Below are 17782 nucleotides of genomic sequence, written 5' to 3'. Positions count from 1 at the left end.
GAATGATGAGGTCTAGAGTTTGTCCGTATTTTTATAGAACTCGTCAACACCCCCCTCCTTAGATAACGTTATACAGCTGTATAGGGCTGAGCAATTAAATCAGATTGTAATTCAATTTGCCCTCAACTTAAATCGAATTCATTATTTTTTTAAATCGTAAATTCGATTAAAAAAAAATATATAAAAAAAAAAAAAAAAAAAAAAAACAAGTGCTCTGACCTGCAGGGGGAGCAATCGAGCCCAGGGCCTGGGCAGTGCGGTTACCGGCAGCCTCCAGTTAGGCAGCATTTACACATTGGTAGATTTTGTGGACCTCCAGACGGTGAATACATGTAATGGATTGTTTCCCTGCCCGGCATGATGTATCAATATCATGCCGGCAGCAGGGAAACTCTTTGAATCACTGCGGCACTGTCACTACAGTGCCGCTGCCGTTCAAAAAGCTTCCTTGCTGCCAGCATGATATTGATACATCATGCCGGGCAGGGAAACAATCCATTACATGTATTCACCGTCTGGAGGTCCACAAAATCTACCGATGTGTGAATGCAGCCTTAGAACACAGAGTTTGGTTGGGCCAGGAGCAACAGGAAGAGTGCCCCCTGCTGGATCCAGCATTGCTGCCTCTGATTAACCTGTGCCACGCACACAGAAGATCCTCCAGCAGTAGCTGCAGCCGGGCCCTGAGCATTCTCTATCAAAGGAAGATCGGTGAAAGTAGGTGGCGAGAGACCCCGAATCTTATATCACCGTAGAGGGGAGGACCCGACACGGCGCCCTGTAACTACTACTACTCCCACTTCTGCTACTACTGTAACTGTCATTACTGTTACTACCATCTCTCCCATTTCTTCTACTACTATTATTCCCACTTCTGCTACTACTACAATGGCTGCTACTATAACTACTCCTCCCACTTTGGCTGCTATTACTAGTATTCCCACTTGTGCTGCTACTATTACTACTCCCACTATGGCTGCCCTCTATTACTATTATTCTCATTTGTGCCGCTACTATTACTACTCCCACTACTGCCGCTATTACTTCTCCCCTCATCTACAATACCTCTACTATTACTCGCACAGCAATTTTATTTTTTGCCTATATTGCCCAGCCCTACAGCTGTAATATGGGCATTAGGTTAAGGTGCATTCACAAAGGCAACAACTGCATGTTTGTTTTTTCATAAAGAAACCTGCACCTAAAAAAAAAATAATTAAAATTTTCTTTTCCTGCATGTTCTGCGGGTGGGTCTTAGAAGCTGCATGACTGAAAGAACAGTGACAGGGCCCTGCACAATGGCAAAAATGTTGGCACAGCCTTAAGGCCCTATTACACGGAACAATTATCAGCCGATAATCGTTCTGTGTAATAGAAGGCAACGATCAGCCGACATGAATGATGTTGCTCAACATTGTTGAAAGACAACAACGATCTGCTGCCGTTGCTCCGTGGAATAGGAGAGGCGGCAGCAGACTGCTGCTATCTGCTACGGGCTGCCCGGACAATCAAGTGATCACCCGGGCAGCCGCTGACGGGTGTAATTGCGGCAGCGAGTGGGGAATGAGGAGCAAACGAGCGCTGACAGCCATCGTTTGCTCCTTATAGCCACCCCGTGTATTAGGGGCTTTAGAGGGGTATTCTGCTCAGAATTTACTTCTGATATGTTGCTGACCTTGGAGTAAACATAAGCAGCCCATTCTTACCACTCCCCCGCTGTCGTCCTATGACAGCTTTGGGTCCCAGCTGAGCAATGCCGTTTCCTCTTCGAAAGCGGACTTCTCAGCAGTGACAGCCCTCTCAGTCAATTAATGGCTGCTGTGCTGTCCTGTCTAATGGTGCGTTTAGACAACGATTATTGTTGAAAAACTATAGAAAACAATCGTATTTGAGTGATAATCGGCTTGTGTAAAACACAGCGAAGGATCAAGTGGCGACCAAGAAATTGTTTATAGTGATCGCACAACATGTTCTCAAATCATCGTTGGTTGCTCAATGATAACTCGCAGATGGCTTTGTCTAAACAGTCTTTCACAGACTCACCCCGTGTGTGAGACGGGCCTAAGAGATCTTAAAACGATCGCAACAACAATTTTTTCAAAAATGTATCTCTCCGTCTACACGCCGATCATTATAAAAACCAAATTGTTGCCTCAAAATCGATCGCTCCATGTAAAAGGACCATTAGGGTTCTATTACATGGGCAAAAAATTTAAACAATCGTCCTGTAATTGCAGGCAATGATCGAAAAATCTTTTCTGTGTGGTCAATTTAGATCTGACCCTAAAATTATCGTTAATTGTTCGCTGTAGTTCTGCATTTGGTCACTAATTGTTCAGTGTAATTGCACATTACTCCATCTGATGCTAGGAAAAGAAGGAACAAACGATCGTAATAACGATTATACCTAATGACAATTGTTCTGTGTAATATGGTAAACGATTTCAGGTTAACGATAAACAATCTTGTTTATGATCGTTTATTGTTAGTCATTAAAAATTGCTTTGTCTAATAGGACCCTTATGGTGCATTTACAGAGATTTATCTGACAGATTTTTAAAGCCAAAGCCAGGAACAGACTAAACAGGGAACAGATCATAAAAGGAAAGACTGAGATTTCTCTTCGTCTCAAATCCATTTCTGGCTTTGGCTTCAGAAATCTTTCAGATAAATCTCTCTCTCCCATTAGTTGGCTGAGCGGGTTGTCACTGCCAGACGAGAATAGGCTGATACACACCCTGACCCGCACTGTATGCAAGCAGCAATCTGCTACATCAGCACTCGCTAAAGGGCTTATTCCCACGGGCCAACAGTGAGGAGCAAACGAGCGCCGTCAGCGTGCGGGGTGGCTCCCTATTCTTTTGAGCGACAGCAGCAGATCGCTGCTATCCTGGTCGTTTGTTCTACAACACGTTTGAAAGACAAACGACACAACGATCAGCCGACATGAACGATGACGGCTGATCGTTGCGTTCTATTCCAAAGGACGATTATCGGCCGTAACGACCGATATTGGCCAAATAAGGCTGATAATCATTCCGTCGAATAGGGCCTTAACAGAGCCTATGCTCAATGTTCATGCAGCACTTTGTGCATAACCTATTACACGGGAAGATGTGTGGCCAGCAGAAGATTATCTTCTAACATGCTGAAAGGCCGTGATCAGCAGTCAAGAGAACATTTTCTCGTTTGTCTGCTGATCGTTGTCTCTATTGCACAGGGAGATATGTGCCTGATTTGGCAGGTTACTCTCTCTGTGCAATAGGGCCATTAAGCTAGGTTCACACTGTGGTTTTGTTAAATTTTCAAGATGTTTTCTGTTTTGAATGGTAAACGCCACTGCCTTAAAGTGTCACAGTCATTTCAAAAAACTTTTGACATGTCAAAAGTTTTGATCGGTCCAGGTCAGTGTCCAGACCTGTACGGATCAGAAGAAAAGGCGGGGAGAGGAGCTCTCTGCAGAATGTCCACTCCCTGCTCTATGGGAGGGGGAGTTGGGCTCCATCGAGCTCTATTAAAATTTTGTTAATGATATGCATATGTTAAAAGGAATCTGTGATGAACGGCATGCTGCCTCTACAATGTACCGCATGAAACATGGACAAGCTGGAAAGGATGTTGTCCCCCGAGGCCTTGATTCATACACCTCTCCCAATTTGCTTAGGATCTTACTACACATGGCGACTATTAGCCAAATAGGCCAATGCTGCCCTTTGTAAAGGCCCTAATAAATCTTCCACAACTTTTTTGGCCGCAAGTTTTCTATCTCATCCGGCCCCCATCCTGTGTAATATTTGGCGTGGTTGAGCGTTAGGCCGCAGCCAGAGAGTTCTCCCGCCCGTTCCCAGTCACCTCAAACCTCATTAGTCAGTGGTCAGTCAGGAGAGCTCTGTCCTTCATCCCTTGGCGTCACATATCATAGAGCCCCACGGCTTCAGGTACCACCTCTACGCCGATGACACTCAGAACTACCTCTCTGGTCCGGATGTCACCTCTTTGCTATCCAGGATTCCAGAGTGTCTATCGGCCATATCCTCCTTCCTCTCCTCCCGCTTTTTAAAGCTCAACATGGACAAAATAGAACTTCTCTTACCCCCATCTCACTCCACCCTGCTGTCTAATCTGTCAATCACTATCAATGGCTGCACTCTGTCCCCTCTCCCCCAAGTCCGCTGCTTTGGGGTCACCTTTTTTTTTTTTTAAATTCTTTATTTCTTTTTCCATTTCATAAAATATAAAAATATCCGACATACAGAAATTGCCATACATTCCATTGGTCAACATGACCCTTTGACTCAAAATCAATATTCATTATTGAATGCTTAACAATTCTGTCCCCAAGAGACCACAACCACTCAAACCCTCCCTCCCCCACCCACACCCCGGCCAGGAAAGCGGGAAAGAGGGGAAAAAAAAAAAAAAAAAAAAAAAATCACCTTTGATTCTGCCCTGTCCTTTAAACCACATATTCAGGCCCTGACCACCTCCTGCCGCCTTCACTTCAAAAACATTTCCCGAATCTGCTCTTTTCTCACCCCTGACTCTACCAAACTGCTGGTCCATGATCTCCCGCTTGGATTACTGTAACATCCTCCTCTCTGGCCTTCCATCTAACCCCTTGCCCTCCTCCAGTCTATCCTTAACTCTGCTGCCCGACTAATCAACCTTTCCCCTCTGCCAATCTCTTCATTGGCTCCCCATTGCCCAACGTATTCACTTTAAATTGTTGACCATGACGTACAAGGCCACCCACAACCTGACCCCTCCGTACATCTGACCTGATATCCCGCTACCGTCCCTCACGCAACCTTCGATCCTCCAGTGACCTCCTTTTGCCCTCCCCCCTTGTTCGTACTTCGCACAACCGTCTCCAAGACTTTGCCCGAGCCTCCCCCATACCCTGGAACTCACTACCCCGACACATCCGGCTCTCACCCACCATCAAGTCCTTCAAAAGTAACCTGAAAACCCATCTCTTCAAAGTAGGCTACAACCTACAATAACTCTGCATCACACTTGACTGGCTGCACTTTACTTCCTGTCTCTCTCCCCGTAGCTTATAGATTGTAAGCCCTCGCGGGAAGGGTCCTCTTCCCCATGTATCAGTCTGAATTTGCCTTCATGTGATGTGTTTTGATCTTGTATCGTTCCTGTTTGTTACCCCCTATCTATTATATAGCGCTCTGGAATTAAGGGTGCTTTAAAAATAAATAAATAATAGGTAGAAATAGATCAATCGAGGCTGTCAGGGAGCGCCCCAATGACTCCCCATCAGTTTTGTAAACAATGATTTTGTACACTTTAGAGTGAATCATATATCATAGCAGCAGCCTCCTTTATGTTCTCCTTCCACCAGTAAATAAGTCTCCCTTTCAGATGGAGAATCCCTTTAAGCTGAATACAGACAAAGATTATCCCCTCCATCACATGAGGATTCTGGTCTCACCACGATCAGACCCTGGAACACACAGGATTATCAAATCACTTTCCACAATAGGAAAGTACAGAAGCGTTATAGCATTGGTAATGGTGAGCTGCCTGCGGGTGTGATAGCTGTCAGTCCAGGTCATCAGCCCTATGGTGGAGCCAGGACTCGTGCCCATCATTCTGATGCAATAATGTGTCTGAATTATGCCAAGTGTCCAATTCGTTAGAAACATCCCCACTCTAAAATTTCTGCAACAAAACCAGTCGTGTGTGAACTTCCCCCGAGGCTATGATCACACGCTGTTTGTTTTTTTGCATTATTTTCAGCCATTTTTACATTCTCAAGTATTTTTCAGTTTCAAGGTTTTTTTTAAATTTATGGAATAATAGACCAGTACTAGGTATAGGACCACAACATACAGATAGATCATGATAGGAGGCAGGGGACTGACACTACAGACCAGGGCGCTCCAGCTGCTGCAAAACTACAACTCTCAGCATGCCCTACCAGACCATCACATACAAGACACTGTGTAGCGCAGTGAGCACCTTGTAATAAGGCTGCTATGTATTATTCTGTGCCAGCCCTCTGCTAGTGTGGTATAAAAAGGGCAGCTATCACATATCTATAAGGGCACTAACATACATATATATATATATATATATATATATATATATATATATATATATACACATACACACACTATACAGGTACATACCCACCACACATGGGTATATAGACGCCATACACATGTGCATACCCCCCTCACACTTACAGGTATATATGATATATACCACCATACATATGTATATACCCAGAGTACCGGTATATAGAGGTATATATATATATATATATATCCACTACCCCTCCTACAATCACAGGTATATACTCCGCCTCACACACATAGGTGTACACAGACCCTATACACATGTATATATACCCACTACCACACATGGTGATATAAACACCAAACTCATGTGCATACCCCCCCCCACCCCCGCCAAAAATATATACAAGTATAAACAATATATATTAACACACAGGTATACAGACCCTATATACATGAGTATATACCGCCCACAGGTATATACAGTGAGCAGGTACACAGACCCTATATACATAAGTATATATCCCACCCCCCTCAGGTATATACAGTGAGCAGGTATACAGACCCTATATACATGAGTATATATCCCCCCTCAGGTATATACAGTGATCAGGTATACAGACCATATGTACATGAGTATATATCCCCCCCCCAGGTATATACAGTGATCAGGTATACAGACCCTATATACATGAGTATATATCCCCCCCCCCCCCCAGGTATATACAGTGATCAGGTATACAGACCATATGTACATGATTACATATCCCCCCCAGGTATATACAGTGAGCAGGTATATACCCTATAAACATGATTACATATCCCTCTCAGGTATATACAGTCACTCAGCCCCTATACACATAGGTATATACCCCCTCCTACACACATAGGTATACAGACCCTATACACAAGGACATATATCCCCCCTCAGGTATATACAGTCACTCAGCAGGTATACAGATAGGTATATACCCCCTCCTCGGGTATATACCCACTCAGCAGGAATACAGATAGGTATCTACCCCTCAGCAGGTATACAGATAGGTATATACCCCCTCAGCAGGAATACAGATAGGTATATACCCCTCCTCAGGTATATACCCCCTCAGCAGGAATACAGATAGGTATATACCCCTCCTCAGGTATATACCCCCTCAGCAGGAATACAGATAGGTATATACACCTCCTCAGGTATATACCCCCTCAGCAGGAATACAGATAGGTATATACACCTCCTCAGGTATATACCCCCTCAGCAGGTATACAGATAGGTATATACCCCCTCAGCAGGAATACAGATAGGTATATACCCCTCCTCAGGTATATACCCCCTCAGCAGGAATACAGATAGGTATATACCCCTCCTCAGGTATATACCCCCTCAGCAGGAATACAGATAGGTATATACACCTCCTCAGGTATATACCCCCTCAGCAGGTATACAGATAGGTATATACCCCCTCAGCAGGAATACAGATAGGTATATACCCCCTCAGCAGGAATACAGATAGGTATATACCCCCTCAGCAGGTATACAGATAGGTATATACCCCCTCAGCAGGTATACAGATAGGTATATACCCCCTCCTCGGGTATATACCCCCTCAGCAGGTATACAGATAGGTATATACCCCCTCAGCAGGAATACAGATAGGTATATACCCCCTCAGCAGGTATACAGATAGGTATATACCCCTCCTCAGGTATATACCCCCTCAGCAGGTATACAGATAGGTATATACCCCCTCCTCAGGTCTAGGGTCACTGGCAGCCTCCCCCATCACATGCAGGCACATATACACTACGTATATACACTTGTATACAGGAGGTTCCCCCTCCCCCACCCGTACACCCCTCAGATCTGCTCCATCCCCCCATCCCCGGCACATCCCCGCGGCCGCTCTGCCCGTCAGCCCCGGATTCCCGGTCCTCACACCGGGGAGGCCGCTCCACACCGTAGCCCCTCACCTTCGCTCGCCCGCAGCCCTCGGTGTCGCAGTGTCCAGACCCCACCGACTCCTCTGCGCCGCTCTCCGCCGTCCGTGTCACCCTCACCGTGGTTACGGTCCCAGAGCTTCAAAATGGCGCCAATTTGTCTCTGGCGGCTCCAATGGAAGCAACGGCGGCGGCGATGGGAAGAGCGCGGCCTGAGGCACTTCGCGGGGGAGCAGCGCCACCAAGCGGCGGAAGGGAGAAGCGCTCGGCCCCCGCCTCTGCGTGACGTCACGGGCGGTGAGGGGCAGCAGTGCCGGCGCTGTGGTGGACGGCTGCGGGCGGCGTGTGCTTCCTGCTGACGGTGCCGGGGACCGGAGACTCCGGTACAGACACACACGTGTACACCGCTTCTGACATCACACTCATAATGGGGAATTACCAAAAAATAACCTGAATAAGTCCACCCCTGCATGCACAGAAAGTGTAATTTTAGCATCAGAGCGCCCCCCAGGGACAAAATATCAGACTGTCTCCATATAAGTGTATATGCATGAGCCTGCTAGGCAATGCCTGCCCCTATTACTTGCCCCATAAGGCAATTTACCCCAGACTGTTGCAAAGACTACAACTCTCAGCATGCAGCAAAGTTTTGCAACAGCTGGAAAGTGACCAGTTGGGCACCCTCCCCCCATTGGCTGTTTGTGGGTTGCTGGGGGCAACATATTGGTTAGTGTGCCTGGCAGCTGCCATAATATATGATTATATGTTACATATCAGGGTTGGGGAACCTTCGGCCCTCCAGCTGTTGCAAAACTACAATTCCCAGCTTTGCTTCGGCTGTCCAGGCATGATGGGAATTGTAGTTTTGCAACAGCTGGAGGGCCAAAGGTTCCCCATCCCTATAATAGATCTTGTGGATGTTATACAGACACAAAAATGCAGTTGTATTACGTCCATGTGAAACTGGCCATGTAGTGGGTATGCCCATAGTCCCAGAACACTCTGGAAATGTCCAGCTGAATGTAGCCTATGGACATCCCCAAAGGAAGCTGCCATAGCAGCAGTCTGTCTCTTAAAGGGGTTATCCAGCGCTACAAAAACATGCCCACTTTCCCCCTACTGTTGTCTCCAGTTTGGGTGGGGTTTTGAAACTCAGTTCCATTGAAGTAAATGGAGCTTAATTGCAAACTGCACCTGAACTGGAGACAACAGTAGGGGGAAAAGTGGCCATGTTTTTGTAGCGCTGGATAACCCCTTTAAAGTGGGAAGAAACCCTACCCCAGTTCGTGACGTGACTCCATTAGAATCAATAGAACCCTATCATAGAGGGGCTAGGGTTTCCTCCCACTAAGGGTGGGTCAGCCCGCCTCCAGTGCTTCAGCCTGGGCCTGGTGGTACAGTCACTTTAAAGGGGTTATCCAGCGCTACAAAAACATGGCCACTTTCCCCCTACTCTTGTCTACAGGTCAGTGTGGTTTGCAATAAAGCTCCATTTACTTCAATGGAACTGAGTTTCAAAACCCCACCCAATCTGGAGACAAGAGGGGGGCAAAAGTTACCATGTTTTTGTAGCACTGGATAACCCCTTTAACAACACAGCGACCTTAGACAATCTAACTATATTTGGCTATAACATATACAGGGAGGGAAACACAAGATGGAGCCGCAAAGGGTGGTGAGCTGCTCGTGCTGCAAAGTTGCGGTACCGGCCGACACTTTCGAGAACCGAGCAGACGTTCGAAAACCGAGCACGACATCAAGGCAAAAAAACGTTCGAAAACCAACAGTTCGGATTCCAAAGCGTTCGAAAACCGAGGTACCACTGTAGTTACACTAACCAGATGAAGCATTGATTGCATAGACAGTAATGTTTCTATGCAGTACCTTACCACGTTAGTGTAACTGCTGTCTACCACTCTGCTCTCTGCCTATCTATGATATATATATATATATATATATATATATATATATATATATATTTGCTGATAGGTACTTGTAGCTAAATACTAGGTGGTGATACTATAGGCGTACGAGCCTGCGGGTAGGTGGGATGGTGCAAAGGAATGCCCCCAGTGCACCAAACTGGTTCATCTGCTTATTTTCATTTTAATAAAATACTTGAAAATGGTGCAGTGAACATAAATAATAAGAAGATCATCACTGGAATCACCAACTTTTCAGCTATCACGAACCTGGTGATGATATCACTTACCATTAAGTCTTATCATTAAAGGAGAAGTCCCGTGAAACTAAAAAACAGGAAGGCACATGGATGCTGGTGCCGGCCATACATTGACCAAGCAGGCGATCCATCAGCTGGGTATGTGACATTGCAGCTGGAGGAGTTTCAGGAGGCCGGCATCTGTCACCGAGTCTCGGGAGCAGCGCTCAGGGGCTCAGGCACTGGTAAGTATACTTTGTTATTATGTTCTCGCACCCCCCTGCCTTCCTGTCATTATTTAGTTTCATGGGACTTCTCCGTTAGGTAAGTACAGTACTAGTCAAATATTTGGACACATGATTTTATTCAATGATATTCATTGTTTGTTTGTTTTTTGCATTGTAAATTCATAATAAAAACATTAAGTTATGAACGAAGACATATTATAATAATAATAATAATTATTATTATTATTATTATTATTATTATTATTATCTGTATAGTGCCAACAGATTCTGCAGCACTTTTTTTTTTTACACACAATACAGGGGTCACATTTCATTCACACATTACAGACTTAAATAGTTAACATAAATTTATCCAGCAAAAATCTTTTTCTTTCAAATCAACTGGTTTCAGAAAGTTATATACATTTGTAATTTACTTCGATTTAAAAAATCTCAAGTCTTCCGCTACTTATCAGCTGCTGTATGTCCTGCAGAAAATTGTGTATTCATTTGAGTCTGACAGGGTGCTCTCTACTGACAACTTTGTCCGAGACAGGAACTGTCCAGACCAGTAGCAAATCCCCATAGAAAACCTCTCCTGCTGAATGTATGTTACCACAATTTTATATCTATATAATATACCGAATGTTATTACTGTTGTTTCTATCTTCTTTGTTAACCTATATGTTAGCTTGCTGTACAAACATGTTAACTTTACTGTTGGCACTAAAGTCAGTGCTTATAGATTTTCTCTTTTGTAATATGTTCTTAAAAATCCTAATAAAAACATTGAACCAGAAAACCTCTCCTGCTTTGGACAGTTCCTGACATGGACAGAGGTGGCAGCAGAGAGCACTGTGTCAGACTGAAAGAATACAACACTTTCTGCAGGACATACAGCAGCTGATAAGTACTGGAAGACTTGACATTTTTAAATAGAAGTAAAATATAAATCTATATAACTTTTTGACATCAGTTGATATGAAAGAAAAATATTTTCACCCCTTTAAGTCTTGCCTTGTCACCGAGGGGAGGGGATATATATGCAATGTTGGCCCTGGACCTTACTCCAGTGCACCCTATTTGCATATGGAGAAAGCAGCGGAGATAGAGAGGTAGGAATCAAGATGGCAGTTTAAAAAATGCACCTTGCCACTAGGATCTACACACCGACCAGGTCATATAAAAAAAATTGTGTAACAGGAAGTATTACATTCACTTTAAAGCCGTAACTGAATAGGGTTAAACACACAATGTATTTGTTTACTGGTCCTATCTCTGCACAACACAACTAATAGTCACAAACATGTTATCAAAGGAAGAAGTTCCATAAATTAACTCTTGACAAGACATACCTGTTCATTGAGAACCATTCCAAGTGGCTACCTCATAAGGCTGATTGAGAGAATGCCAAGTATGTGCAAAGCTATCATCAAAGCAAAAGGAGGCGACTTTGAAGAATATAAAATATAAAAGGTATTCTGGTTTGTAGAAAACTTTCTATTTACATTTCAAAGAGTTTTATAAATCATAGGTTAAAACGCAAGGGGCAGAATAAGGACATAAAACAAGACTGGGGAGGGGATAAAAGCCAGGCAAGCATAAACACTGTACGAAAATAATATCACTGAAGTGGCGGTACAAGGTAGAGGAATATAGATAGACACAATGCAGCCACATAAACAGAGGCCATAGAAACCATTACACTGTGTATGAGATAACACACACAAAAAAAAAACAATAAGGAAAAAAAAAAAAAAAGGTCTATGTTTAAAATAGGGTAGACTGCAAAGGGCTGCTAAAAAGAAGAACCATAGTGACCCAGGCATCATAGAGAGAAGCAAAACGGTGAGGTACTTCTAAAGATGGATCTCTGCTATTTAATAAAAATTTAAATTACCTTCTACCTAGAAGTTTAGAGAAGGGGACAACCCTACCATATATTTAACACTTTTTTTTTATTTTTTAAATGTTGCTGAACATGATGTAAAAATAATAGATAAGTGATACTTACCTACGCTGGTTCCCCACAGCTTCCTTTCTACAAACATCTGGTCCCCTGCTGCTGACTGCTTTCGGTTCTAAGAGTTGGAGTAGCACCTGCCCGCTCAGCCAATCACTGGCAAGACAGGAAACTGCTTCATCCAGTGATTGGATGAGCGGGGAGGATCTGCTTTTCCCAACTCCCCAAAAGCAGGCAGAAGCAGTAAGCATCAAGGGATCAGATGACCAAATACAAATATACAAAAATATGTACATAAGCATGTTTTAAAGGGGTACTCCAGAGGGGAAAAAAATGACTAGTGTCAGAAAGTTATACAGGAACTGTCCAGAGCAGTAGCAAATCACCATGGAAAACCTCTCCTGCTCTGGACAGTTCTTGTTATGGACAGAGGTGGCAGCAGAGAACACTGTGTCAGACTGTAAAGAATGCACCACTTGCTGCATGCAGCAGCTGATAAAGCTATTCTGTACCTACAATCTGTCATCCCAAAAACCATTTGTACCTTCGGATAGCTGCTTTTAATCCAAGATCTGTCCTGGGGTCCGTTCGGCAGGTGATGCAGTTATTGTCCTAAAAACCAACTTTTACTCTTGCAGACTTGTGTCAAACTGCTGTGGCCTAGAGTATCTGTGCCCTAACTTTGCACCACCCCTCCGTCCCTCCTTCCCACCCTCTTCATCATTAGGAATGCCACTGGCAGGATTTTTCCTGTTCCTCTTCAGTAAACATTGCACAGGTGCCTTAATGATCCAGCCCATGTGCCGGGCTCACACAGCTGATGAATAGGAGACAATCTGCCTGGAGCATTCCTAATGATGAGGAGGAGGGACGGAGAGGTTGTGCCAGCCTAATGCACAGACACTCTAGGCCACGCCACTTTGACACAGGGCTGCAAGAGTAAAAGTTGTTTTTTAGCACAATAACTGCATCACCTGCCGAACGGACCCCAGGACAGATCTTGGATTAAAAGCAGCTATCCGAAGGTACAAGTGGTTTGGGAGGGGACAGATTGTGGGTACAGAGTCACTTTAAGTACTGGAAGATTTGATATTTTTTAAATAGAAGTAATTTATAAATCTGTATAACTTCCTGACACCAGTTTATTTTAAAATATTTTATTTCCACTGGAGTACCCCTTTAATACTTTCCCCCATACTTATATACATCCAAAAAAGTACACTGGCTACATACTTTCCAGAAGGTTGACCCTTACTTTGTGATACCTCTGTACACTATAGGCATGTTTTATACATAAGCAATACATACAGCCCAGGGAACCTTCCTTCTAACTTTGAAGGGCACTGCAGATCCCGGCTGCTTACTATTTAGCTGTAATTTCTGCCGATCTGTTGATGGAACGTTTGCTCCAGGTACATTGCTGCAGTATAAAATTGCTGACTTCTTTTTCTTGGTCTATGAATAGAAGCGAGGAAAGAAATGACAATATTAGCACTGTTCCCACAGAGACAAGGGCTTCTCTTTCATAGCCAGAAGCAGACGCCATATGTGAATGTAAACACAGAAATAATCCTGCCATATTTTTATGTTTATTTTGTTCACATTAAGAATAATTTGGTCTCGGCTTTATGTACATACTCATTCATCTTAATCTAGATTTTGGTACAAAAAGTAAAAGATTCCAGAATTTATACGAAAATAGGAATCGGTCCACATTTGCCGAATATATATTTGGAAGTTGCAGCACAGCATAATATATGGGGGTTGCAGTAGGTTTTGTCATTTTCAGCAGGACCTGCCAGATTCTAATCTAATGAATGAATGCCTGCAGATCCAGCCAGCCCTCAATTCTTAAAGGGGAACTCTGGAGGGTACCCATTTTTAAAATTTCTTTGTAATATGACTTCAGAAAGGGGCGACACGGGATGCTGTTTCAACAAATGTTCATGTTGGGAACCTATGCTGTGTATAGGGGAATAATTTTTAATCTAGATCTAAGCAACAGGTGTCACACTCAGGCCCCCCAGCTGTCACAAAACTACAATTCCCATTATGCCTGGATAGCCAGAGCTTAAAGGAGAAGTCCGGCAAAGATTTTTATTAAAGTATTGTATTGTCCCCCAAAAGTTATACAAATCCCCAATATACACTTATTACGGGAAATGCTTATAAAGTGCTTTTTTCCCTGCACTTACTACTGCATCAAGGCTTCACTTCCTGGATAACATGGTGATGTCACTTCCTGGATAACATGGTGATGTCACTTCCTGGATAACATGGTGATGTCGCGACCCGACTTCCAGGGCTGTGCGGGCTGTGGCTGCTGGAGAGGATGATGGCAAGGGGACACAGGGCACTGGAGGGACACTGAGCATTCCTCTGCCGTCATCCTCTCCAGCAGCCACAGCCCGCACAGCTCTGGGAGTTGGGTCGTGACATCACCATTTTATCCAGGAAGTGAAGCCGTGATGCAGTAGTAAGTGCAGGGAAAAAAGCACTTTCTAAGCATTTCCCGTAATAAGTGTGTATTGGTGATTTGTATAACTTTTGGGGGACAATACTATATTTTAATAAAAATTTTCACCGGACTTCTCCTTTAAGCTTTGGCTCTCCAGGCATGATGGGAATTGCAGTTTTGCAACAGCTGGAGGGCAGAAGGTTCCCCACCTCTGATCTAAGCCCTGCAAGGGGAGCTTGTCCCCCATGTAAATTGTGCAGCATTGCATGTGCTTGGTCACTGATCAATTCGTTTTCTATAAGAATTGCGAACAAATCCAGGTTTCACACTTGGTGATAGAGAACAATTGACATTTGTTCTTGTGATCAGTGGGGTTCTCAATAGTTGGACCCTCACCAATCAGCTTGTTATCACCTATGCTGTGTATAAAAAGATAACTTTTATTCTAGATCAGAATGTGGGTACAGAGCCGCTTAAAGGGCCTTTTTACGTGGGCCGATTATCGCCCAGGAGAATAACTATAATAATGCTTTTATTTAACAATAATGCTTTCATTTGTATAGCGCAAACGGATTCCGCCGCACTTTACATAGTTTGTCAATAGGCTTGTGTAAAAATGACAGCAATCGGCTGAGGACAGGGAAAACGCTGCTGGCTCAGCTGATAGGGTCTTTTAATCAGGCCTTTAAATTTATTGTTATCAGCCGCTAGCTGACAACAATAAAGGGAAACTGACAGCACGGATATGTATATATATATATATATATATATATATATGTGCTGTCAGTTTCCAAATCACTTACCACGCTGCATCTGGCTCCTCTCCAGTCCTCTGGCCACTGGCTATATCTTCAGGCCGCCACCTCTGGAATAATAGACAGCCAGAGGAGGCAGTACCTAGAGATTCAGCCAGCGGCTGGAGGACTGGAAAAGTCAGACGTCGGATCACAAGCAGCACAGGTGGTAAGTATACACTGCTGCTTGTAATCTGGAAACTGACAGCACAGATATTTATATATCTGTGCTGTCAGTTTCCAGGGCTGCACAAACAATACAGTGATCGTGTGTGCAGCCTGGCCACTCAATTTATTATGCCGCGTAAAGGCACTGCAAGCAAGCACCGGTCTCGCTCATCGGTGCTCATTTGCTGGCGCACCAGACGACAATTCTATTTGTCTAAAAGGAGCCTTAGGATGGGTATGCGGCCGGTATTATTATAAATGGGGCATGCAGCTGGTACTACACAAAGCTTAGCATTATAGAAATGCTTTTTAGCAGCTGTGACTGGACGTCTTCCTCAGATAGATAAGAAGATGAATGGTATACATTACAGACACGTCCTGAATACAGACTTTATGTCGACTGCCAAAAAGCTGGAGAGTTGGATCAATTTTATACAATAGTATAAAGGATACTAAAACAATAGCACTAAAGAGGCTGAGAATGAAGAAAGTGCACTTTTATGCCGTTCATTTCTTTTTTTTTAAGGACAGCTATGCATTATGTAAAATTTATTCTACATTTCTCGATATCTGTCACCGCTACATTTGCATAGTGCAGATCTACAGAATTGGCTCCCTGAGGAATAAGTGCTCTGGCTTCATCACCTGCCTCTTGTTTCATCTACTGTCTGATAATGGCCTGGATGTATTTGGACGATACCCAGTAAACACAGAGTATAAAAGTGTAATTTAATAGACAGTCCGACTCTATAAAGCTGGCGATACACATAAAAACGCTGATAGCATCTCAACTTTCCTGTTACATGGTGCATTTTAATTTGGCAGGTTATTACTATCGTAATGTTGTTTTAGCATGTACAGAGATCATCATCACTCACTGTACCCCAATGGGGCTCACAATTTCAATTCACTATTTTAGGAAGCCTATTGAAATGGGTTTGAGATGAGAAAACTCACACAAAAACAGGCAAAACATAAAACTCTATGGGGGAGATTTATCAAACTAGTGTAAAGTAGAATTGGCTCAGTTGCCTCTAGCAACCAATCAGATTCCACCTTTCATTCCTCACAGATTCTTTGAAAAATGAAAGGTGGAATCTGATTGGTTGCTAGGGGCAACTAAGCCAGTTCTACTTTACACCAGTTTGATAAATCTTTCCCTTATGTGAATGTTGTTTTTGGCCAGATTCTGACCCATGACCACAGTGCTGCAAGGCAAGTAATAATAATGATAATAATAAAGAAAAAGATAAAGTTTTTCTTGCAATGTCAGTCCACGTTGATTGATAGAATATATATAATACGGGATACATGGGGCTTTGGGATTAATCTTCCCTTAGGCTATGTGCACACTTTGTTCTTTTTAAGAAAAGAACGGACGGTGATTGCAATGAAAACAGTGTCCGTTATCTTCTGCAGGGGAGGAATTGCATTGAAGTGAATACAATGCTGCCCGCTGTGTTCGGACAGCGTTTTTTTTAAAGGGGTAGTGTGGCGCTAAGCAATTTTTCACAAAATAACACACATTACAAAGTTATACAACTTTGTAATGTATGTTATGTTTGTGAATGGCCCCCTTCCCCGTGTTACCCCTCACCCACGCTAAACCCGAGTGTGGGGCATTATACTCACCTGATTCGTGTCGACCCCTGGCCGCCATCTTGTGACAATGATGTAATTTTTGGGAGGCCGGCCGAACCGCTGCAGCTGCCCCTCATGCCGGCCCCCCTCTGCCGCGTCATCAGCTGCTCAGCCGCGATTGGCTGAGCATAACTAAGCTCAGCCAATTGCGACTGAGCAGCTAATAACGTGGCAGAGGGGGCCGTCATGAGGGACGCGTCATCTGCTGCTCAGCCGTGATTGGCTGAGCTTAGATATGCTCAGCCAATCGCAGCTGATGACGCGGCAGAGGGGGGGGGGGGGCGGCATAAAGGAGGGCTGGTGCGGTCCCGCGAAGACGACGTCATTGTCCCCAAGATGGCGGCCGGGGTCGACACGAATCAGGTATGTATAGTGCACTACACTTCCGGGTGTGGGGGGG

General features: G+C 44.1%; 1 protein-coding gene across 5 annotated transcripts in view; it reads right to left on the bottom strand.

Moving 5' to 3' along the window:
* PDS5B (PDS5 cohesin associated factor B) overlaps window positions 1-17782 on the bottom strand; it is a 108506-nt gene that overhangs the window by 65572 nt on the left and 25152 nt on the right. For 2 of the 5 annotated variants that reach the window (XM_069969898.1, XM_069969903.1), the window contains exon 1: window positions 8004-8271. The exons of 2 other annotated variants lie outside the window; for them this stretch is intronic. The gene's annotated coding sequence lies outside the window, so the exon portion shown is untranslated. Of the gene's footprint in view, window positions 1-8003; window positions 8272-13685; window positions 13777-17782 lie in introns of those variants that run through there. One more of the 5 variants, XM_069969900.1, reaches the window with a different exon arrangement.

Source organism: Dendropsophus ebraccatus, chromosome 5, assembly GCF_027789765.1.
Source record: "Dendropsophus ebraccatus isolate aDenEbr1 chromosome 5, aDenEbr1.pat, whole genome shotgun sequence".
Classification (NCBI taxonomy): Eukaryota; Metazoa; Chordata; class Amphibia; order Anura; family Hylidae; genus Dendropsophus; species Dendropsophus ebraccatus.
This window is presented reverse-complemented; position numbering and strand designations above follow the sequence as displayed.